The sequence below is a fragment of the Oncorhynchus mykiss genome, chromosome 21 (assembly GCF_013265735.2).
Source record: "Oncorhynchus mykiss isolate Arlee chromosome 21, USDA_OmykA_1.1, whole genome shotgun sequence".
Taxonomy (NCBI): Eukaryota; Metazoa; Chordata; class Actinopteri; order Salmoniformes; family Salmonidae; genus Oncorhynchus; species Oncorhynchus mykiss.
Window position 1 is genome coordinate 59,600,376 of NC_048585.1, and position 18,762 is coordinate 59,619,137.

General features: G+C 44.1%; 26 non-coding genes across 26 annotated transcripts; all 26 read right to left on the reverse strand.

Moving 5' to 3' along the window:
• Positions 1–145: 145 nt before the first annotated feature.
• Positions 146–232, reverse strand: trnay-gua. The gene is given in 2 exon segments: positions 146–181; positions 196–232. It is a non-coding gene; the product is annotated as a tRNA-Tyr (tRNA).
• A 591-nt stretch (positions 233–823) lies between these two features.
• On the reverse strand, positions 824–910 carry trnay-gua. The gene is given in 2 exon segments: positions 824–859; positions 874–910. It is a non-coding gene; the product is annotated as a tRNA-Tyr (tRNA).
• A 589-nt stretch (positions 911–1,499) lies between these two features.
• trnay-gua lies at positions 1,500–1,586 on the reverse strand. Its single transcript is given in 2 exon segments — positions 1,500–1,535; positions 1,550–1,586. It is a non-coding gene; the product is annotated as a tRNA-Tyr (tRNA).
• Positions 1,587–2,177: 591 nt separating this feature from the next.
• On the reverse strand, positions 2,178–2,264 carry trnay-gua. The gene is given in 2 exon segments: positions 2,178–2,213; positions 2,228–2,264. It is a non-coding gene; the product is annotated as a tRNA-Tyr (tRNA).
• Positions 2,265–2,856: 592 nt separating this feature from the next.
• On the reverse strand, positions 2,857–2,943 carry trnay-gua. The gene is given in 2 exon segments: positions 2,857–2,892; positions 2,907–2,943. It is a non-coding gene; the product is annotated as a tRNA-Tyr (tRNA).
• Positions 2,944–3,534: 591 nt separating this feature from the next.
• trnay-gua lies at positions 3,535–3,621 on the reverse strand. The gene is given in 2 exon segments: positions 3,535–3,570; positions 3,585–3,621. It is a non-coding gene; the product is annotated as a tRNA-Tyr (tRNA).
• A 591-nt stretch (positions 3,622–4,212) lies between these two features.
• On the reverse strand, positions 4,213–4,299 carry trnay-gua. The gene is given in 2 exon segments: positions 4,213–4,248; positions 4,263–4,299. It is a non-coding gene; the product is annotated as a tRNA-Tyr (tRNA).
• A 591-nt stretch (positions 4,300–4,890) lies between these two features.
• trnay-gua lies at positions 4,891–4,977 on the reverse strand. The gene is given in 2 exon segments: positions 4,891–4,926; positions 4,941–4,977. It is a non-coding gene; the product is annotated as a tRNA-Tyr (tRNA).
• A 592-nt stretch (positions 4,978–5,569) lies between these two features.
• trnay-gua lies at positions 5,570–5,656 on the reverse strand. The gene is given in 2 exon segments: positions 5,570–5,605; positions 5,620–5,656. It is a non-coding gene; the product is annotated as a tRNA-Tyr (tRNA).
• Positions 5,657–6,247: 591 nt separating this feature from the next.
• trnay-gua lies at positions 6,248–6,334 on the reverse strand. Its single transcript is given in 2 exon segments — positions 6,248–6,283; positions 6,298–6,334. It is a non-coding gene; the product is annotated as a tRNA-Tyr (tRNA).
• A 591-nt stretch (positions 6,335–6,925) lies between these two features.
• trnay-gua lies at positions 6,926–7,012 on the reverse strand. Its single transcript is given in 2 exon segments — positions 6,926–6,961; positions 6,976–7,012. It is a non-coding gene; the product is annotated as a tRNA-Tyr (tRNA).
• Positions 7,013–7,603: 591 nt separating this feature from the next.
• On the reverse strand, positions 7,604–7,690 carry trnay-gua. The gene is given in 2 exon segments: positions 7,604–7,639; positions 7,654–7,690. It is a non-coding gene; the product is annotated as a tRNA-Tyr (tRNA).
• A 591-nt stretch (positions 7,691–8,281) lies between these two features.
• On the reverse strand, positions 8,282–8,368 carry trnay-gua. The gene is given in 2 exon segments: positions 8,282–8,317; positions 8,332–8,368. It is a non-coding gene; the product is annotated as a tRNA-Tyr (tRNA).
• A 592-nt stretch (positions 8,369–8,960) lies between these two features.
• Positions 8,961–9,047, reverse strand: trnay-gua. Its single transcript is given in 2 exon segments — positions 8,961–8,996; positions 9,011–9,047. It is a non-coding gene; the product is annotated as a tRNA-Tyr (tRNA).
• Positions 9,048–9,638: 591 nt separating this feature from the next.
• Positions 9,639–9,725, reverse strand: trnay-gua. Its single transcript is given in 2 exon segments — positions 9,639–9,674; positions 9,689–9,725. It is a non-coding gene; the product is annotated as a tRNA-Tyr (tRNA).
• A 591-nt stretch (positions 9,726–10,316) lies between these two features.
• On the reverse strand, positions 10,317–10,403 carry trnay-gua. Its single transcript is given in 2 exon segments — positions 10,317–10,352; positions 10,367–10,403. It is a non-coding gene; the product is annotated as a tRNA-Tyr (tRNA).
• Positions 10,404–10,994: 591 nt separating this feature from the next.
• Positions 10,995–11,081, reverse strand: trnay-gua. Its single transcript is given in 2 exon segments — positions 10,995–11,030; positions 11,045–11,081. It is a non-coding gene; the product is annotated as a tRNA-Tyr (tRNA).
• A 591-nt stretch (positions 11,082–11,672) lies between these two features.
• trnay-gua lies at positions 11,673–11,759 on the reverse strand. The gene is given in 2 exon segments: positions 11,673–11,708; positions 11,723–11,759. It is a non-coding gene; the product is annotated as a tRNA-Tyr (tRNA).
• Positions 11,760–12,350: 591 nt separating this feature from the next.
• On the reverse strand, positions 12,351–12,437 carry trnay-gua. Its single transcript is given in 2 exon segments — positions 12,351–12,386; positions 12,401–12,437. It is a non-coding gene; the product is annotated as a tRNA-Tyr (tRNA).
• A 591-nt stretch (positions 12,438–13,028) lies between these two features.
• trnay-gua lies at positions 13,029–13,115 on the reverse strand. Its single transcript is given in 2 exon segments — positions 13,029–13,064; positions 13,079–13,115. It is a non-coding gene; the product is annotated as a tRNA-Tyr (tRNA).
• A 591-nt stretch (positions 13,116–13,706) lies between these two features.
• trnay-gua lies at positions 13,707–13,793 on the reverse strand. Its single transcript is given in 2 exon segments — positions 13,707–13,742; positions 13,757–13,793. It is a non-coding gene; the product is annotated as a tRNA-Tyr (tRNA).
• A 1,848-nt stretch (positions 13,794–15,641) lies between these two features.
• On the reverse strand, positions 15,642–15,728 carry trnay-gua. Its single transcript is given in 2 exon segments — positions 15,642–15,677; positions 15,692–15,728. It is a non-coding gene; the product is annotated as a tRNA-Tyr (tRNA).
• A 592-nt stretch (positions 15,729–16,320) lies between these two features.
• On the reverse strand, positions 16,321–16,407 carry trnay-gua. Its single transcript is given in 2 exon segments — positions 16,321–16,356; positions 16,371–16,407. It is a non-coding gene; the product is annotated as a tRNA-Tyr (tRNA).
• A 591-nt stretch (positions 16,408–16,998) lies between these two features.
• trnay-gua lies at positions 16,999–17,085 on the reverse strand. The gene is given in 2 exon segments: positions 16,999–17,034; positions 17,049–17,085. It is a non-coding gene; the product is annotated as a tRNA-Tyr (tRNA).
• Positions 17,086–17,676: 591 nt separating this feature from the next.
• Positions 17,677–17,763, reverse strand: trnay-gua. Its single transcript is given in 2 exon segments — positions 17,677–17,712; positions 17,727–17,763. It is a non-coding gene; the product is annotated as a tRNA-Tyr (tRNA).
• A 589-nt stretch (positions 17,764–18,352) lies between these two features.
• trnay-gua lies at positions 18,353–18,439 on the reverse strand. Its single transcript is given in 2 exon segments — positions 18,353–18,388; positions 18,403–18,439. It is a non-coding gene; the product is annotated as a tRNA-Tyr (tRNA).
• Between the last annotated feature and the right edge of the window lie 323 nt (positions 18,440–18,762).

The following is an 18,762-nucleotide window of genomic DNA, read 5'->3' on the forward strand; positions in this document are numbered from 1 at the left end:
AGAACTCTCTGCTGCTCTACCAACATTCCTATCAAAGGTCAACAAGTGAAGATTTCTTCTCTCAGGGAAAGATATTTTTTTGTCAAGCACATGTCATGGTACACTGCTGTCAAAAAGTTGGCGTAAGCCACAAGAAAAAGTACAATCCTTCGAGCCGGATTTGAACCAGCGACCTAAGGATTACAGCAATTTCACCTACAGTCCTCCGCTCTACCAACTGAGCTATCGAAGGGTAAAAAATGTACTCAAGCGCCATCACCTAGATGGTCAGAGGTTTGGCAGAAGCATATGTTCCCTTTAAGAAATTAATCTGCTGAGTTTGGTGGTTTCTTGGAGCTGCTGAGGATTGCCCCGAGGTCTTCGTACGTTCAACTAATGCTCTATTCCTCTGAGCTACATCCCCTTAGATTGCAAGCAGTTGCATTTGGGAATAGACAAAAAGTGAGCCGAGGAATAAAATCGCTGTTTAGCCCCCTAGCTTGCGAAATGTATTTTTCTCTCTCCCTGTTGGTCTAGTGGTTAGGATTCATTTCTTTTACCACCGAGGCCTGGGTTTGATTCCCGCTCAGGGAATGACTTGCTTTTGGGGAAACACTAGGCATAAGTCAAAAACTTGGCACAACTGCAGAAAAAGTTATACTCTTCTGAGTCAGCGACCTAAGGACTGTTGCAATCTCGAGAACTCTCTGCTGCTATACCAACATTCCTATCAAAGGTCAACAAGTGAACATTTCTTCTCTCAGGGAAAGATATTTTTTTGTCGAGCACATGTCATGGTACACTGCTGTCAAAAAGTTGGCGTAAGCCACAAGAAAAAGTACAATCCTTCGAGCCGGATTTGAACCAGCGACCTAAGGATTACAGCAATTTCACCTACAGTCCTCCGCTCTACCAACTGAGCTATCGAAGGGTAAAAAATGTACTCAAGCGCCATCACCTAGATGGTCAGAGGTTTGGCAGAAGCATATGTTCCCTTTAAGAAATTAATCTGCTGAGTTTGGTGGTTTCTTGGAGCTGCTGAGGATTGCCCCAAGGTCTTCGTACGTTCAACTAATGCTCTATTCCTCTGAGCTACATCCCTTAGATTGCAAGTAGTTGCGTTTGGGATTAGACAAAAAGTGAGCAGAGGAATAAAATCGCTGTTTAGCCCCCTCACTGCAAAATGCATTTTTTTCTCTCCCTGTTGGTCTAGTGGTTAGGATTCATTTATTTTACCACCGAGGCCTGGGTTTTATTCCCGCTCAGGGAATGACTTGCTTTTGGGGAAACACTAGGCATAAGTGAAAAACTTGGCACAACTGCAGAAAAAGTTATACTCTTCTGAGTCAGCGACCTATGGACTGTTGCAATCTCGAGAACTCTCTGCTGCTCTACCAACATTCCTATCAAAGGTCAACAAGTGAAGATTTCTTCTCTCAGGGAAAGATATTTTTTTGTCAAGCACATGTCATGGTACACTGCTGTCAAAAAGTTGGCGTAAGCCACAAGAAAAAGTACAATCCTTCGAGCCGGATTTGAACCAGCGACCTAAGGATTACAGCAATTTCACCTACAGTCCTCCGCTCTACCAACTGAGCTATCGAAGGGTAAAAAATGTACTCAAGCGCCATCACCTAGATGGTCAGAGGTTTGGCAGAAGCATATGTTCCCTTTAAGAAATTAATCTGCTGAGTTTGGTGGTTTCTTGGAGCTGCTGAGGATTGCCCCGAGGTCTTCGTACGTTCAACTAATGCTCTATTCCTCTGAGCTACATCCCCTTAGATTGCAAGCAGTTGCATTTGGGAATAGACAAAAAGTGAGCCGAGGAATAAAATCGCTGTTTAGCCCCCTAGCTTGCGAAATGTATTTTTCTCTCTCCCTGTTGGTCTAGTGGTTAGGATTCATTTCTTTTACCACCGAGGCCTGGGTTTGATTCCCGCTCAGGGAATGACTTGCTTTTGGGGAAACACTAGGCATAAGTCAAAAACTTGGCACAACTGCAGAAAAAGTTATACTCTTCTGAGTCAGCGACCTAAGGACTGTTGCAATCTCGAGAACTCTCTGCTGCTATACCAACATTCCTATCAAAGGTCAACAAGTGAACATTTCTTCTCTCAGGGAAAGATATTTTTTTGTCGAGCACATGTCATGGTACACTGCTGTCAAAAAGTTGGCGTAAGCCACAAGAAAAAGTACAATCCTTCGAGCCGGATTTGAACCAGCGACCTAAGGATTACAGCAATTTCACCTACAGTCCTCCGCTCTACCAACTGAGCTATCGAAGGGTAAAAAATGTACTCAAGCGCCATCACCTAGATGGTCAGAGGTTTGGCAGAAGCATATGTTCCCTTTAAGAAATTAATCTGCTGAGTTTGGTGGTTTCTTGGAGCTGCTGAGGATTGCCCCGAGGTCTTCGTACGTTCAACTAATGCTCTATTCCTCTGAGCTACATCCCCTTAGATTGCAAGCAGTTGCATTTGGGAATAGACAAAAAGTGAGCCGAGGAATAAAATCGCTGTTTAGCCCCCTAGCTTGCGAAATGTATTTTTCTCTCTCCCTGTTGGTCTAGTGGTTAGGATTCATTTCTTTTACCACCGAGGCCTGGGTTTGATTCCCGCTCAGGGAATGACTTGCTTTTGGGGAAACACTAGGCATAAGTCAAAAACTTGGCACAACTGCAGAAAAAGTTATACTCTTCTGAGTCAGCGACCTAAGGACTGTTGCAATCTCGAGAACTCTCTGCTGCTATACCAACATTCCTATCAAAGGTCAACAAGTGAACATTTCTTCTCTCAGGGAAAGATATTTTTTTGTCGAGCACATGTCATGGTACACTGCTGTCAAAAAGTTGGCGTAAGCCACAAGAAAAAAGTACAATCCTTCGAGCCGGATTTGAACCAGCGACCTAAGGATTACAGCAATTTCACCTACAGTCCTCCGCTCTACCAACTGAGCTATCGAAGGATAAAAAATGTAGTCAAACGCCATCACCTAGATGGTCAGAGGTTTGGCAGAAGCATATGTTCCCTTTTAGAAATTAATCTGCTGAGTTTGGTGGTTTCTTGGAGCTGCTGAGGATTGCCCCGAGGTCTTCGTACGTTCAACTAATGCTCTATTCCTCTGAGCTACATCCCCTTAGATTGCAAGCAGTTGCATTTGGGAATAGACAAAAAGTGAGCCGAGGAATAAAATCGCTGTTTAGCCCCCTAGCTTGCGAAATGTATTTTTCTCTCTCCCTGTTGGTCTAGTGGTTAGGATTCGGTTCTTTTACCACCGCTGCCTGGGTTTGATTCCCGCTCAGGGAATGACTTGCTTTTGGGGAAACACTAGGCATAAGTCAAAAACTTGGCACAACTGCATAAAAAGTTATACTCTTCTGAGTCAGCGACCTAAGGACTGTTGCAATCTCGAGAACTCTCTGCTGCTATACCAACATTCCTATCAATGGTCAACAAGTGAACATTTCTTCTCTCAGGGAAAGATATTTTTTTGTCGAGCACATGTCATGGTACACTGCTGTCAAAAAGTTGGCGTAAGCCACAAGAAAAAGTACAATCCTTCGAGCCGGATTTGAACCAGCGACCTAAGGATTACAGCAATTTCACCTACAGTCCTCCGCTCTACCAACTGAGCTATCGAAGGGTAAAAAATGTACTCAAGCGCCATCACCCAGATGGTCAGAGGTTTGGCAGAAGCATATGTTCCCTTTAAGAAATTAATCTGCTGAGTTTGGTGGTTTCTTGGAGCTGCTGAGGATTGCCCCGAGGTCTTCGTACGTTCAACTAATGCTCTATTCCTCTGAGCTACATCCCCTTAGATTGCAAGCAGTTGCATTTGGGAATAGACAAAAAGTGAGCCGAGGAATAAAATCGCTGTTTAGCCCCCTAGCTTGCGAAATGTATTTTTCTCTCTCCCTGTTGGTCTAGTGGTTAGGATTCGGTTCTTTTACCACCGCTGCCTGGGTTTGATTCCCGCTCAGGGAATGACTTGCTTTTGGGGAAACACTAGGCATAAGTCAAAAACTTGGCACAACTGCATAAAAAGTTATACTCTTCTGAGTCAGCGACCTAAGGACTGTTGCAATCTCGAGAACTCTCTGCTGCTATACCAACATTCCTATCAATGGTCAACAAGTGAACATTTCTTCTCTCAGGGAAAGATATTTTTTTGTCGAGCACATGTCATGGTACACTGCTGTCAAAAAGTTGGCGTAAGCCACAAGAAAAAGTACAATCCTTCGAGCCGGATTTGAACCAGCGACCTAAGGATTACAGCAATTTCACCTACAGTCCTCCGCTCTACCAACTGAGCTATCGAAGGGTAAAAAATGTACTCAAGCGCCATCACCTAGATGGTCAGAGGTTTGGCAGAAGCATATGTTCCCTTTAAGAAATTAATCTGCTGAGTTTGGTGGTTTCTTGGAGCTGCTGAGGATTGCCCCGAGGTCTTCGTACGTTCAACTAATGCTCTATTCCTCTGAGCTACATCCCCTTAGATTGCAAGCAGTTGCATTTGGGAATAGACAAAAAGTGAGCCGAGGAATAAAATCGCTGTTTAGCCCCCTAGCTTGCGAAATGTATTTTTCTCTCTCCCTGTTGGTCTAGTGGTTAGGATTCGGTTCTTTTACCACCGCTGCCTGGGTTTGATTCCCGCTCAGGGAATGACTTGCTTTTGGGGAAACACTAGGCATAAGTCAAAAACTTGGCACAACTGCATAAAAAGTTATACTCTTCTGAGTCAGCGACCTAAGGACTGTTGCAATCTCGAGAACTCTCTGCTGCTATACCAACATTCCTATCAATGGTCAACAAGTGAACATTTCTTCTCTCAGGGAAAGATATTTTTTTGTCGAGCACATGTCATGGTACACTGCTGTCAAAAAGTTGGCGTAAGCCACAAGAAAAAGTACAATCCTTCGAGCCGGATTTGAACCAGCGACCTAAGGATTACAGCAATTTCACCTACAGTCCTCCGCTCTACCAAATGAGCTATCGAAGGGTAAAAAATGTACTCAAGCGCCATCACCTAGATGGTTAGAGGTTTGGCAGAAGCATATGTTCCCTTTAAGAAATTAATCTGCTGAGTTTGGTGGTTTCTTGGAGCTGCTGAGGATTGCCCCGAGGTCTTCGTACGTTCAACTAATGCTCTATTCCTCTGAGCTACATCCCCTTAGATTGCAAGCAGTTGCATTTGGGAATAGACAAAAAGTGAGCCGAGGAATAAAATCGCTGTTTAGCCCCCTAGCTTGCGAAATGTATTTTTCTCTCTCCCTGTTGGTCTAGTGGTTAGGATTCGGTTCTTTTACCACCGCTGCCTGGGTTTGATTCCCGCTCAGGGAATGACTTGCTTTTGGGGAAACACTAGGCATAAGTCAAAAACTTGGCACAACTGCATAAAAAGTTATACTCTTCTGAGTCAGCGACCTAAGGACTGTTGCAATCTCGAGAACTCTCTGCTGCTATACCAACATTCCTATCAATGGTCAACAAGTGAACATTTCTTCTCTCAGGGAAAGATATTTTTTTGTCGAGCACATGTCATGGTACACTGCTGTCAAAAAGTTGGTGTAAGCCACAAGAAAAAAGTACAATCCTTCGAGCCGGATTTGAACCAGCGACCTAAGGATTACAGCAATTTCACCTACAGTCCTCCGCTCTACCAACTGAGCTATCGAAGGGTAAAAAATGTACTCAAGCGCCATCACCTAGATGGTCAGAGGTTTGGCAGAAGCATATGTTCCCTTTAAGAAATTAATCTGCTGAGTTTGGTGGTTTCTTGGAGCTGCTGAGGATTGCCCCGAGGTCTTCGTACGTTCAACTAATGCTCTATTCCTCTGAGCTACATCCCCTTAGATTGCAAGCAGTTGCATTTGGGAATAGACAAAAAGTGAGCCGAGGAATAAAATCGCTGTTTAGCCCCCTAGCTTGCGAAATGTATTTTTCTCTCTCCCTGTTGGTCTAGTGGTTAGGATTCGGTTCTTTTACCACCGCTGCCTGGGTTTGATTCCCGCTCAGGGAATGACTTGCTTTTGGGGAAACACTAGGCATAAGTCAAAAACTTGGCACAACTGCATAAAAAGTTATACTCTTCTGAGTCAGCGACCTAAGGACTGTTGCAATCTCGAGAACTCTCTGCTGCTATACCAACATTCCTATCAATGGTCAACAAGTGAACATTTCTTCTCTCAGGGAAAGATATTTTTTTGTCGAGCACATGTCATGGTACACTGCTGTCAAAAAGTTGGCGTAAGCCACAAGAAAAAGTACAATCCTTCGAGCCGGATTTGAACCAGCGACCTAAGGATTACAGCAATTTCACCTACAGTCCTCCACTCTACCAACTGAGCTATCGAAGGGTAAAAAATGTACTCAAGCGCCATCACCTAGATGGTCAGAGGTTTGGCAGAAGCATATGTTCCCTTTAAGAAATTAATCTGCTGAGTTTGGTGGTTTCTTGGAGCTGCTGAGGATTGCCCCGAGGTCTTCGTACGTTCAACTAATGCTCTATTCCTCTGAGCTACATCCCCTTAGATTGCAAGCAGTTGCATTTGGGAATAGACAAAAAGTGAGCCGAGGAATAAAATCGCTGTTTAGCCCCCTAGCTTGCGAAATGTATTTTTCTCTCTCCCTGTTGGTCTAGTGGTTAGGATTCGGTTCTTTTACCACCGCTGCCTGGGTTTGATTCCCGCTCAGGGAATGACTTGCTTTTGGGGAAACACTAGGCATAAGTCAAAAACTTGGCACAACTGCATAAAAAGTTATACTCTTCTGAGTCAGCGACCTAAGGACTGTTGCAATCTCGAGAACTCTCTGCTGCTATACCAACATTCCTATCAATGGTCAACAAGTGAACATTTCTTCTCTCAGGGAAAGATATTTTTTTGTCGAGCACATGTCATGGTACACTGCTGTCAAAAAGTTGGCGTAAGCCACAAGAAAAAGTACAATCCTTCAAGCCGGATTTGAACCAGCGACCTAAGGATTACAGCAATTTCACCTACAGTCCTCCGCTCTACCAACTGAGCTATCGAAGGGTAAGAAATGTACTCAAGCGCCATCACCTAGATGGTCAGAGGTTTGGCAGAAGCATATGTTCCCTTTAAGAAATTAATCTGCTGAGTTTGGTGGTTTCTTGGAGCTGCTGAGGATTGCCCCGAGGTCTTCGTACGTTCAACTAATGCTCTATTCCTCTGAGCTACATCCCCTTAGATTGCAAGCAGTTGCATTTGGGAATAGACAAAAAGTGAGCCGAGGAATAAAATCGCTGTTTAGCCCCCTAGCTTGCGAAATGTATTTTTCTCTCTCCCTGTTGGTCTAGTGGTTAGGATTCGGTTCTTTTACCACCGCTGCCTGGGTTTGATTCCCGCTCAGGGAATGACTTGCTTTTGGGGAAACACTAGGCATAAGTCAAAAACTTGGCACAACTGCATAAAAAGTTATACTCTTCTGAGTCAGCGACCTAAGGACTGTTGCAATCTCGAGAACTCTCTGCTGCTATACCAACATTCCTATCAATGGTCAACAAGTGAACATTTCTTCTCTCAGGGAAAGATATTTTTTTGTCGAGCACATGTCATGGTACACTGCTGTCAAAAAGTTGGCGTAAGCCACAAGAAAAAGTACAATCCTTCGAGCCGGATTTGAACCAGCGACCTAAGGATTACAGCAATTTCACCTACAGTCCTCCGCTCTACCAACTGAGCTATCGAAGGGTAAAAAATGTACTCAAGCGCCATCACCTAGATGGTCAGAGGTTTGGCAGAAGCATATGTTCCCTTTAAGAAATTAATCTGCTGAGTTTGGTGGTTTCTTGGAGCTGCTGAGGATTGCCCCGAGGTCTTCGTACGTTCAACTAATGCTCTATTCCTCTGAGCTACATCCCCTTAGATTGCAAGCAGTTGCATTTGGGAATAGACAAAAAGTGAGCCGAGGAATAAAATCGCTGTTTAGCCCCCTAGCTTGCGAAATGTATTTTTCTCTCTCCCTGTTGGTCTAGTGGTTAGGATTCGGTTCTTTTACCACCGCTGCCTGGGTTTGATTCCCGCTCAGGGAATGACTTGCTTTTGGGGAAACACTAGGCATAAGTCAAAAACTTGGCACAACTGCATAAAAAGTTATACTCTTCTGAGTCAGAGACCTAAGGACTGTTGCAATCTCGAGAACTCTCTGCTGCTATACCAACATTCCTATCAATGGTCAACAAGTGAACATTTCTTCTCTCAGGGAAAGATATTTTTTTGTCGAGCACATGTCATGGTACACTGCTGTCAAAAAGTTGGCGTAAGCCACAAGAAAAAGTACAATCCTTCGAGCCGGATTTGAACCAGCGACCTAAGGATTACAGCAATTTCACCTACAGTCCTCCGCTCTACCAACTGAGCTATCGAAGGGTAAAAAATGTACTCAAGCGCCATCACCTAGATGGTCAGAGGTTTGGCAGAAGCATATGTTCCCTTTAAGAAATTAATCTGCTGAGTTTGGTGGTTTCTTGGAGCTGCTGAGGATTGCCCCGAGGTCTTCGTACGTTCAACTAATGCTCTATTCCTCTGAGCTACATCCCCTTAGATTGCAAGCAGTTGCATTTGGGAATAGACAAAAAGTGAGCCGAGGAATAAAATCGCTGTTTAGCCCCCTAGCTTGCGAAATGTATTTTTCTCTCTCCCTGTTGGTCTAGTGGTTAGGATTCATTTCTTTTACCACCGAGGCCTGGGTTTGATTCCCGCTCAGGGAATGACTTGCTTTTGGGGAAACACTAGGCATAAGTCAAAAACTTGGCACAACTGCAGAAAAAGTTATACTCTTCTGAGTCAGCGACCTAAGGACTGTTGCAATCTCGAGAACTCTCTGCTGCTATACCAACATTCCTATCAAAGGTCAACAAGTGAACATTTCTTCTCTCAGGGAAAGATATTTTTTTGTCGAGCACATGTCATGGTACACTGCTGTCAAAAAGTTGGCGTAAGCCACACGAAAAAAGTACAATCCTTCGAGCCGGATTTGAACCAGCGACCTAAGGATTACAGCAATTTCACCTACAGTCCTCCGCTCTACCAACTGAGCTATCGAAGGATAAAAAATGTAGTCAAACGCCATCACCTAGATGGTCAGAGGTTTGGCAGAAGCATATGTTCCCTTTTAGAAATTAATCTGCTGAGTTTGGTGGTTTCTTGGAGCTGCTGAGGATTGCCCCGAGGTCTTCGTACGTTCAACTAATGCTCTATTCCTCTGAGCTACATCCCCTTAGATTGCAAGCAGTTGCATTTGGGAATAGACAAAAAGTGAGCCGAGGAATAAAATCGCTGTTTAGCCCCCTAGCTTGCGAAATGTATTTTTCTCTCTCCCTGTTGGTCTAGTGGTTAGGATTCGGTTCTTTTACCACCGCTGCCTGGGTTTGATTCCCGCTCAGGGAATGACTTGCTTTTGGGGAAACACTAGGCATAAGTCAAAAACTTGGCACAACTGCATAAGAAGTTATACTCTTCTGAGTCCGCGACCTAAGGACTGTTGCAATCTCGAGAACTCTCTGCTGCTATACCAACATTCCTATCAATGGTCAACAAGTGAACATTTCTTCTCTCAGGGAAAGATATTTTTTTGTCGAGCACATGTCATGGTACATTGCTGTCAAAAAGTTGGCGTAAGCCACAAGAAAAAGTACAATCCTTCGAGCCGGATTAGAACCAGCGACCTAAGGATTACAGCAATTTCACCTACAGTCCTCCGCTCTACCAACTGAGCTATCGAAGGATAAAAAATGTACTCAAGCGCCATCACCTAGATGGTCAGAGGTTTGGCAGAAGCATATGTTCCCTTTAAGAAATTAATCTGCTGAGTTTGGTGGTTTCTTGGAGCTGCTGAGGATTGCCCCGAGGTCTTCGTACGTTCAACTAATGCTCTATTCCTCTGAGCTACATCCCCTTAGATTGCAAGCAGTTGCATTTGGGAATAGACAAAAAGTGAGCCGAGGAATAAAATCGCTGTTTAGCCCCCTAGCTTGCGAAATGTATTTTTCTCTCTCCCTGTTGGTCTAGTGGTTAGGATTCGGTTCTTTTACCACCGCTGCCTGGGTTTGATTCCCGCTCAGGGAATGACTTGCTTTTGGGGAAACACTAGGCATAAGTCAAAAACTTGGCACAACTGCATAAAAAGTTATACTCTTCTGAGTCAGCGACCTAAGGACTGTTGCAATCTCGAGAACTCTCTGCTGCTATACCAACATTCCTATCAATGGTCAACAAGTGAACATTTCTTCTCTCAGGGAAAGATATTTTTTTGTCGAGCACATGTCATGGTACACTGCTGTCAAAAAGTTGGCGTAAGCCACAAGAAAAAGTACAATCCTTCGAGCCGGATTTGAACCAGCGACCTAAGGATTACAGCAATTTCACCTACAGTCCTCCGCTCTACCAACTGAGCTATCGAAGGGTAAAAAATGTACTCAAGCGCCATCACCTAGATGGTCAGAGGTTTGGCAGAAGCATATGTTCCCTTTAAGAAATTAATCTGCTGAGTTTGGTGGTTTCTTGGAGCTGCTGAGGATTGCCCCGAGGTCTTCGTACGTTCAACTAATGCTCTATTCCTCTGAGCTACATCCCCTTAGATTGCAAGCAGTTGCATTTGGGAATAGACAAAAAGTGAGCCGAGGAATAAAATCGCTGTTTAGCCCCCTAGCTTGCGAAATGTATTTTTCTCTCTCCCTGTTGGTCTAGTGGTTAGGATTCGGTTCTTTTACCACCGCTGCCTGGGTTTGATTCCCGCTCAGGGAATGACTTGCTTTTGGGGAAACACTAGGCATAAGTCAAAAACTTGGCACAACTGCATAAAAAGTTATACTCTTCTGAGTCAGCGACCTAAGGACTGTTGCAATCTCGAGAACTCTCTGCTGCTATACCAACATTCCTATCAATGGTCAACAAGTGAACATTTCTTCTCTCAGGGAAAGATATTTTTTTGTCGAGCACATGTCATGGTACACTGCTGTCAAAAAGTTGGCGTAAGCCACAAGAAAAAGTACAATCCTTCGAGCCGGATTTGAACCAGCGACCTAAGGATTACAGCAATTTCACCTACAGTCCTCCGCTCTACCAACTGAGCTATCGAAGGGTAAAAAATGTACTCAAGCGCCATCACCTAGATGGTCAGAGGTTTGGCAGAAGCATATGTTCCCTTTAAGAAATTAATCTGCTGAGTTTGGTGGTTTCTTGGAGCTGCTGAGGATTGCCCCGAGGTCTTCGTACGTTCAACTAATGCTCTATTCCTCTGAGCTACATCCCCTTAGATTGCAAGCAGTTGCATTTGGGAATAGACAAAAAGTGAGCCGAGGAATAAAATCGCTGTTTAGCCCCCTAGCTTGCGAAATGTATTTTTCTCTCTCCCTGTTGGTCTAGTGGTTAGGATTCGGTTCTTTTACCACCGCTGCCTGGGTTTGATTCCCGCTCAGGGAATGACTTGCTTTTGGGGAAACACTAGGCATAAGTCAAAAACTTGGCACAACTGCATAAAAAGTTATACTCTTCTGAGTCAGCGACCTAAGGACTGTTGCAATCTCGAGAACTCTCTGCTGCTATACCAACATTCCTATCAATGGTCAACAAGTGAACATTTCTTCTCTCAGGGAAATATATTTTTTTGTCGAGCACATGTCATGGTACACTGCTGTCAAAAAGTTGGCGTAAGCCACAAGAAAAAGTACAATCCTTCGAGCCGGATTTGAACCAGCGACCTAAGGATTACAGCAATTTCACCTACAGTCCTCCGCTCTACCAACTGAGCTATCGAAGGGTAAAAAATGTACTCAAGCGCCATCACCTAGATGGTCAGAGGTTTGGCAGAAGCATATGTTCCCTTTAAGAAATTAATCTGCTGAGTTTGGTGGTTTCTTGGAGCTGCTGAGGATTGCCCCGAGGTCTTCGTACGTTCAACTAATGCTCTATTCCTCTGAGCTACATCCCCTTAGATTGCAAGCAGTTGCATTTGGGAATAGACAAAAAGTGAGCCGAGGAATAAAATCGCTGTTTAGCCCCCTAGCTTGCGAAATGTATTTTTCTCTCTCCCTGTTGGTCTAGTGGTTAGGATTCGGTTCTTTTACCACCGCTGCCTGGGTTTGATTCCCGCTCAGGGAATGACTTGCTTTTGGGGAAACACTAGGCATAAGTCAAAAACTTGGCACAACTGCATAAAAAGTTATACTCTTCTGAGTCAGCGACCTAAGGACTGTTGCAATCTCGAGAACTCTCTGCTGCTATACCAACATTCCTATCAATGGTCAACAAGTGAACATTTCTTCTCTCAGGGAAAGATATTTTTTTGTCGAGCACATGTCATGGTACACTGCTGTCAAAAAGTTGGCGTAAGCCACAAGAAAAAGTACAATCCTTCAAGCCGGATTTGAACCAGCGACCTAAGGATTACAGCAATTTCACCTACAGTCCTCCGCTCTACCAACTGAGCTATCGAAGGGTAAAAAATGTACTCAAGCGCCATCACCTAGATGGTCAGAGGTTTGGCAGAAGCATATGTTCCCTTTAAGAAATTAATCTGCTGAGTTTGGTGGTTTCTTGGAGCTGCTGAGGATTGCCCCGAGGTCTTCGTACGTTCAACTAATGCTCTATTCCTCTGAGCTACATCCCCTTAGATTGCAAGCAGTTGCATTTGGGAATAGACAAAAAGTGAGCCGAGGAATAAAATCGCTGTTTAGCCCCCTAGCTTGCGAAATGTATTTTTCTCTCTCCCTGTTGGTCTAGTGGTTAGGATTCGGTTCTTTTACCACCGCTGCCTGGGTTTGATTCCCGCTCAGGGAATGACTTGCTTTTGGGGAAACACTAGGCATAAGTCAAAAACTTGGCACAACTGCATAAAAAGTTATACTCTTCTGAGTCAGCGACCTAAGGACTGTTGCAATCTCGAGAACTCTCTGCTGCTATACCAACATTCCTATCAATGGTCAACAAGTGAACATTTCTTCTCTCAGGGAAAGATATTTTTTTGTCGAGCACATGTCATGGTACACTGCTGTCAAAAAGTTGGCGTAAGCCACAAGAAAAAGTACAATCCTTCGAGCCGGATTTGAACCAGCGACCTAAGGATTACAGCAATTTCACCTACAGTCCTCCGCTCTACCAACTGAGCTATCGAAGGGTAAAAAATGTACTCAAGCGCCATCACCTAGATGGTCAGAGGTTTGGCAGAAGCATATGTTCCCTTTAAGAAATTAATCTGCTGAGTTTGGTGGTTTCTTGGAGCTGCTGAGGATTGCCCCGAGGTCTTCGTACGTTCAACTAATGCTCTATTCCTCTGAGCTACATCCCCTTAGATTGCAAGCAGTTGCATTTGGGAATAGACAAAAAGTGAGCCGAGGAATAAAATCGCTGTTTAGCCCCCTAGCTTGCGAAATGTATTTTTCTCTCTCCCTGTTGGTCTAGTGGTTAGGATTCGGTTCTTTTACCACCGCTGCCTGGGTTTGATTCCCGCTCAGGGAATGACTTGCTTTTGGGGAAACACTAGGCATAAGTCAAAAACTTGGCACAACTGCATAAAAAGTTATACTCTTCTGAGTCAGAGACCTAAGGACTGTTGCAATCTCGAGAACTCTCTGCTGCTATACCAACATTCCTATCAATGGTCAACAAGTGAACATTTCTTCTCTCAGGGAAAGATATTTTTTTGTCGAGCACATGTCATGGTACACTGCTGTCAAAAAGTTGGCGTAAGCCACAAGAAAAAGTACAATCCTTCGAGCCGGATTTGAACCAGCGACCTAAGGATTACAGCAATTTCACCTACAGTCCTCCGCTCTACCAACTGAGCTATCGAAGGGTAAAAAATGTACTCAAGCGCCATCACCTAGATGGTCAGAGGTTTGGCAGAAGCATATGTTCCCTTTAAGAAATTAATCTGCTGAGTTTGGTGGTTTCTTGGAGCTGCTGAGGATTGCCCCGAGGTCTTCGTACGTTCAACTAATGCTCTATTCCTCTGAGCTACATCCCCTTAGATTGCAAGCAGTTGCATTTGGGAATAGACAAAAAGTGAGCCGAGGAATAAAATCGCTGTTTAGCCCCCTAGCTTGCGAAATGTATTTTTCTCTCTCCCTGTTGGTCTAGTGGTTAGGATTCGGTTCTTTTACCACCGCTGCCTGGGTTTGATTCCCGCTCAGGGAATGACTTGCTTTTGGGGAAACACTAGGCATAAGTCAAAAACTTGGCACAACTGCATAAAAAGTTATACTCTTCTGAGTCAGCGACCTAAGGACTGTTGCAATCTCGAGAACTCTCTGCTGCTATACCAACATTCCTATCAATGGTCAACAAGTGAACATTTCTTCTCTCAGGGAAAGATATTTTTTTGTCGAGCACATGTCATGGTACACTGCTGTCAAAAAGTTGGCGTAAGCCACAAGAAAAAGTACAATCCTTCGAGCCGGATTTGAACCAGCGACCTAAGGATTACAGCAATTTCACCTACAGTCCTCCGCTCTACCAACTGAGCTTGGTGGTTTCTTGGAGCTGCTGAGGATTGCCCCGAGGTCTTCGTACGTTCAACTAATGCTCTATTCCTCTGAGCTACATCCCCTTAGATTGCAAGCAGTTGCATTTGGGAATGGACAAAAAGTGAGCCGAGGAATAAAATCGCTGTTTAGCCCCCTAGCTTGCGAAATGTATTTTTCTCTCTCCCTTTTGGTCTAGTGGTTAGGATTCGGTTCTTTTACGACCGCTGCCTGGGTTTGATTCCCGCTCAGGGAATGACTTGCTTTTGGGGAAACACTAGGCATAAGTCAAAAACTTGGCACAACTGCATAAAAAGTTATACTCTTCTGAGTCAGCGACCTAAGGACTGTTGCAATCTCGAGAACTCTCTGCTGCTATACCAACATTCCTATCAATGGTCAACAAGTGAACATTTCTTCTCTCAGGGAAAGATATTTTTTTGTCGAGCACATGTCATGGTACACTGCTGTCAAAAAGTTGGCGTAAGCCACAAGAAAAAGTACAATCCTTCGAGCCAGATTAGAACCAGCGACCTACGGATTACAGCAATTTCACCTACAGTCCTCCGCTCTACCAACTGAGCTATCGAAGGATAAAAAATGTAATTAAACGCCATCACCTATATAGTCAGAGGTTTGGCAGAAGCATATGTTCCCTTTAAGAAATTAATCTGCTGAGTTTGGTGGTTTCTTGGAGCTGCTGAGGATTGCCCCCAGGTCTTCGTACGTTCAACTAATGCTCTATTCCTCTGAGCTACATCCCCTTAGATTGCAAGTAGTTGCATTTGGGAATAGACAAAAAGTGAGCAGAGGAATAAAATCGCTGTTTAGCTCCCTCACTGCAAAATGCATTTTTCTCTCTCCCTGTTGGTCTAGTGGTTAGGATTCATTTATTTTACCACCGAGGCTTGGGTTTGATTCCCGCTCAGGGAATGACTTGCTTTTGGGGAAACACTAGGCATAAGTCAAAAACTTGGCACAACTGCAGAAAAAGTTATACTCTTCTGAGTCAGCGACCTAAGGACTGTTGCAATCTCGAGAACTCTCTGCTGCTATACCAACATTCCTATCAAAGGTCAACAAGTGAACATTTCTTCTCTCAGGGAAAGATATTATTTGTCAAGCACATGTCACGGTACACTGCTGTCAAAAAGTTGGCGTAAGCCACAAGAATAGTACAATCCTTCGAGCCGGATTTGAACCAGCGACCTAAGGATTACAGCAATTTCCCCTACAGTCCTCCGCTCTACCAACTGAGCTATCGAAGGATAACGAATGTAGTCAAACGCCATCACCTAGATAGTCAGAGGTTTGGCAGAAGCATATGTTCCCTTTAAGAAATTAATCTGCTGAGTTTGACGGTTTCTGGGAGCTGCTGACGATTGCCGCCAGGTCTTCGTATGTTCAACTAATGCTCTATTCCTCTGAGCTACATCCCCTTAGATTGCAAGCAGTTGCGTTTGGGATTAGAGAAAAAGTGAGCAGAGGAATAAAATCGCTGTTTAGCCCCCTAGCTTGCGAAATGTATTTTTCTCTCTCCCTGTTGGTCTAGTGGTTAGGATTCGGTTATTTTACCACCGCTGCCTGGGTTTGATTCCCGCTCAGGGAATGACTTGCTTTTGGGGAAACACTAGGCATAAGTCAAAAACTTGGCACAACTGCAGAAAAAGTTATACTCTTCTGAGTCAGCGACCTAAGGACTGTTGCAATCTCGAGAACTCTCTGCTGCTATACCAACATTCCTATCAAAGGTCAACAAGTGAAGATTTCTTCTCTCAGGGAAAGATATTTTTTTTGTCAAGCACATGTCATGGTACACTGCTGTCAAAAAGTTGGCGTAAGCCACAAGAAAAAGTACAATCCTTCAAGCCAGATTAGAACCAGCGACCTAAGGATTACAGCAATTTCACCTACAGTCCTCCGCTCTACCAACTGAGCTATCGAAGGATAAAAAATGTACTTAAACGCCATCACCTAGATAGTCAGAGGTTTGGCAGGAGCATATGTTCCCTTTAAGAAATTAATCTGCTGAGTTTGGTGGTTTCTTGGAGCTGCTGAGGATTGCCCCCAGGTCTTCGTACGTTCAACTAATGCTCTATTCCTCTGAGCTACATCCCCTTAGATTGCAAGTAGTTGTATTTGGGAATAGACAAAAAGTGAGCCGAGGAATAAAATCGCTGTTTAGCCCCCTAGCTTGCGAAATGTATTTTTCTCTCTCCCTGTTGGTCTAGTGGTTAGGATTCATTTCTTTTACCACCGAGGCCTGGGTTTGATTCCCGCTCAGGGAATGACTTGCTTTTGGGGAAACACTAGGCATAAGTCAAAAACTTGGCACAACTGCAGAAAAAGTTATACTCTTCTGAGTCAGCGACCTAAGGACTGTTGCAATCTCGAGAACTCTCTGCTGCTCTACCAACATTCCTATCAAAGGTCAACAAGTGAAGATTTCTTCTCTCAGGGAAAGATATTTTTTTGTCAAGCACATGTCACGGTACACTGCTGTCAAAAAGTTGGCGTAAGCCACAAGAAAAAGTACAATCCTTCGAGCCGGATTAGAACCAGCAACCTAAGGATTACAGCAATTTCCCCTACAGTCCTCCGCTCTACCAACTGAGCTATCGAAGGATAAAGAGTGTAGTGAAACGCCATCACCTAGATAGTCAGAGGTTTGGCAGAAGCATATGTTCCCTTTAAGAAATTAATCTGCTGAGTTTGACGGTTTCTTGGAGCTGCTGAGGATTGCCCCGAGGTCTTCGTACGTTCAACTAATGCTCTATTCCTCTGAGCTACATCCCCTTAGATTGCAAGCAGTTGCATTTGGGAATAGACAAAAAGTGAGCCGAGGAATAAAATCGCTGTTTAGCCCCCTAGCTTGCAAAATGTATTTTTCTCTCTCCCTGTTGGTCTAGTGGTTAGGATTCGGTTCTTTTACCAACGCTGCCTGGGTTTGATTCCCGCTCAGGGAATGACTTGCTTTTGGGGAAACACTAGGCATAAGTCAAAAACTTGGCACAACTGCATAAAAAGTTATACTCTTCTGAGTCAGCGACCTAAGGACTGTTGCAATCTCGAGAACTCTCTGCTGCTATACCAACATTCCTATCAATGGTCAACAAGTGAACATTTCTTCTCTCAGGGAAAGATATTTTTTTGTCGAGCACATGTCATGGTACACTGCTGTCAAAAAGTTGGCGTAAGCCACAAGAAAAAGTACAATCCTTTGAGCCGGATTAGAACCAGCGACCTAAGGATTACAGCAATTTCCCCTACAGTCCTCCGCTCTACCAACTGAGCTATCGAAGGATTAAGAATGTAGTGAAACGCCATCACCTAGATAGTCAGAGGTTTGGCAGAAGCATATGTTCCCTTTAAGAAATTAATCTGCTGAGTTTGACGGTTTCTTGGAGCTGCTGACGATAGCCCCCAGGTCTTCTTACGTTCAACTAATGCTCTATTCCTCTGAGCTACATCCCCTTAGATTGCAAGTAGTTGCATTTGGGAATAGAAAAAAAGTGAGCAGAGGAATAAAATCGCTGTTTAGCTCCCTCACTGCAAAATGCATTTTTCTCTCTCCCTGTTGGTCTAGTGGTTAGGATTCATTTATTTTACCACCGAGGCCTGGGTTTGATTCCCGCTCAGGGAATGACTTGCTTTTGGGGAAACACTAGGCATAAGTCAAAAACTTGGCACAACTGCAGAAAAAGTTATACTCTTCTGAGTCAGCGACCTAAGGACTGTTGCAATCTCGAGAACTCTCTGCTGCTATACCAACATTCCTATCAAAGGTCAACAAGTGAACATTTCTTCTCTCAGGGAAAGATATTATTTGTCAAGCACATGTCATGGTACACTGCTGTCAAAAAGTTGGCGTAAGCCACAAGAAAAAGTACAATCCTTCGAGCCGGATTTGAACCAGCGACCTAAGGATTACAGCAATTTCCCCTACAGTCCTCCGCTCTAACAACTGAGCTATCGAAGGATAATAAATGTAGTCAAACGCCATCACCTAGATAGTCAGAGGTTTGGCAGAAGCATATGTTCCCTTTAAGAAATGAATCTGCTGAGTTTGACGGTTTCTTGGAGCTGCTGACGATTGCCCCCAGGTCTTCGTACGTTCAACTAATGCTCTATTCCTCTGAGCTACATCCCCTTAGATTGCAAGTAGTTGCATTTGGGAATAGAAAAAAAGTGAGCAGAGGAATAAAATCGCTGTTTAGCTCCCTCACTGCAAAATGCCGAGCACACTGCTGTCAAAAAGTTGGCGTAAGCCACAAGAAAAAGTACAATCCTTCGAGACGCATT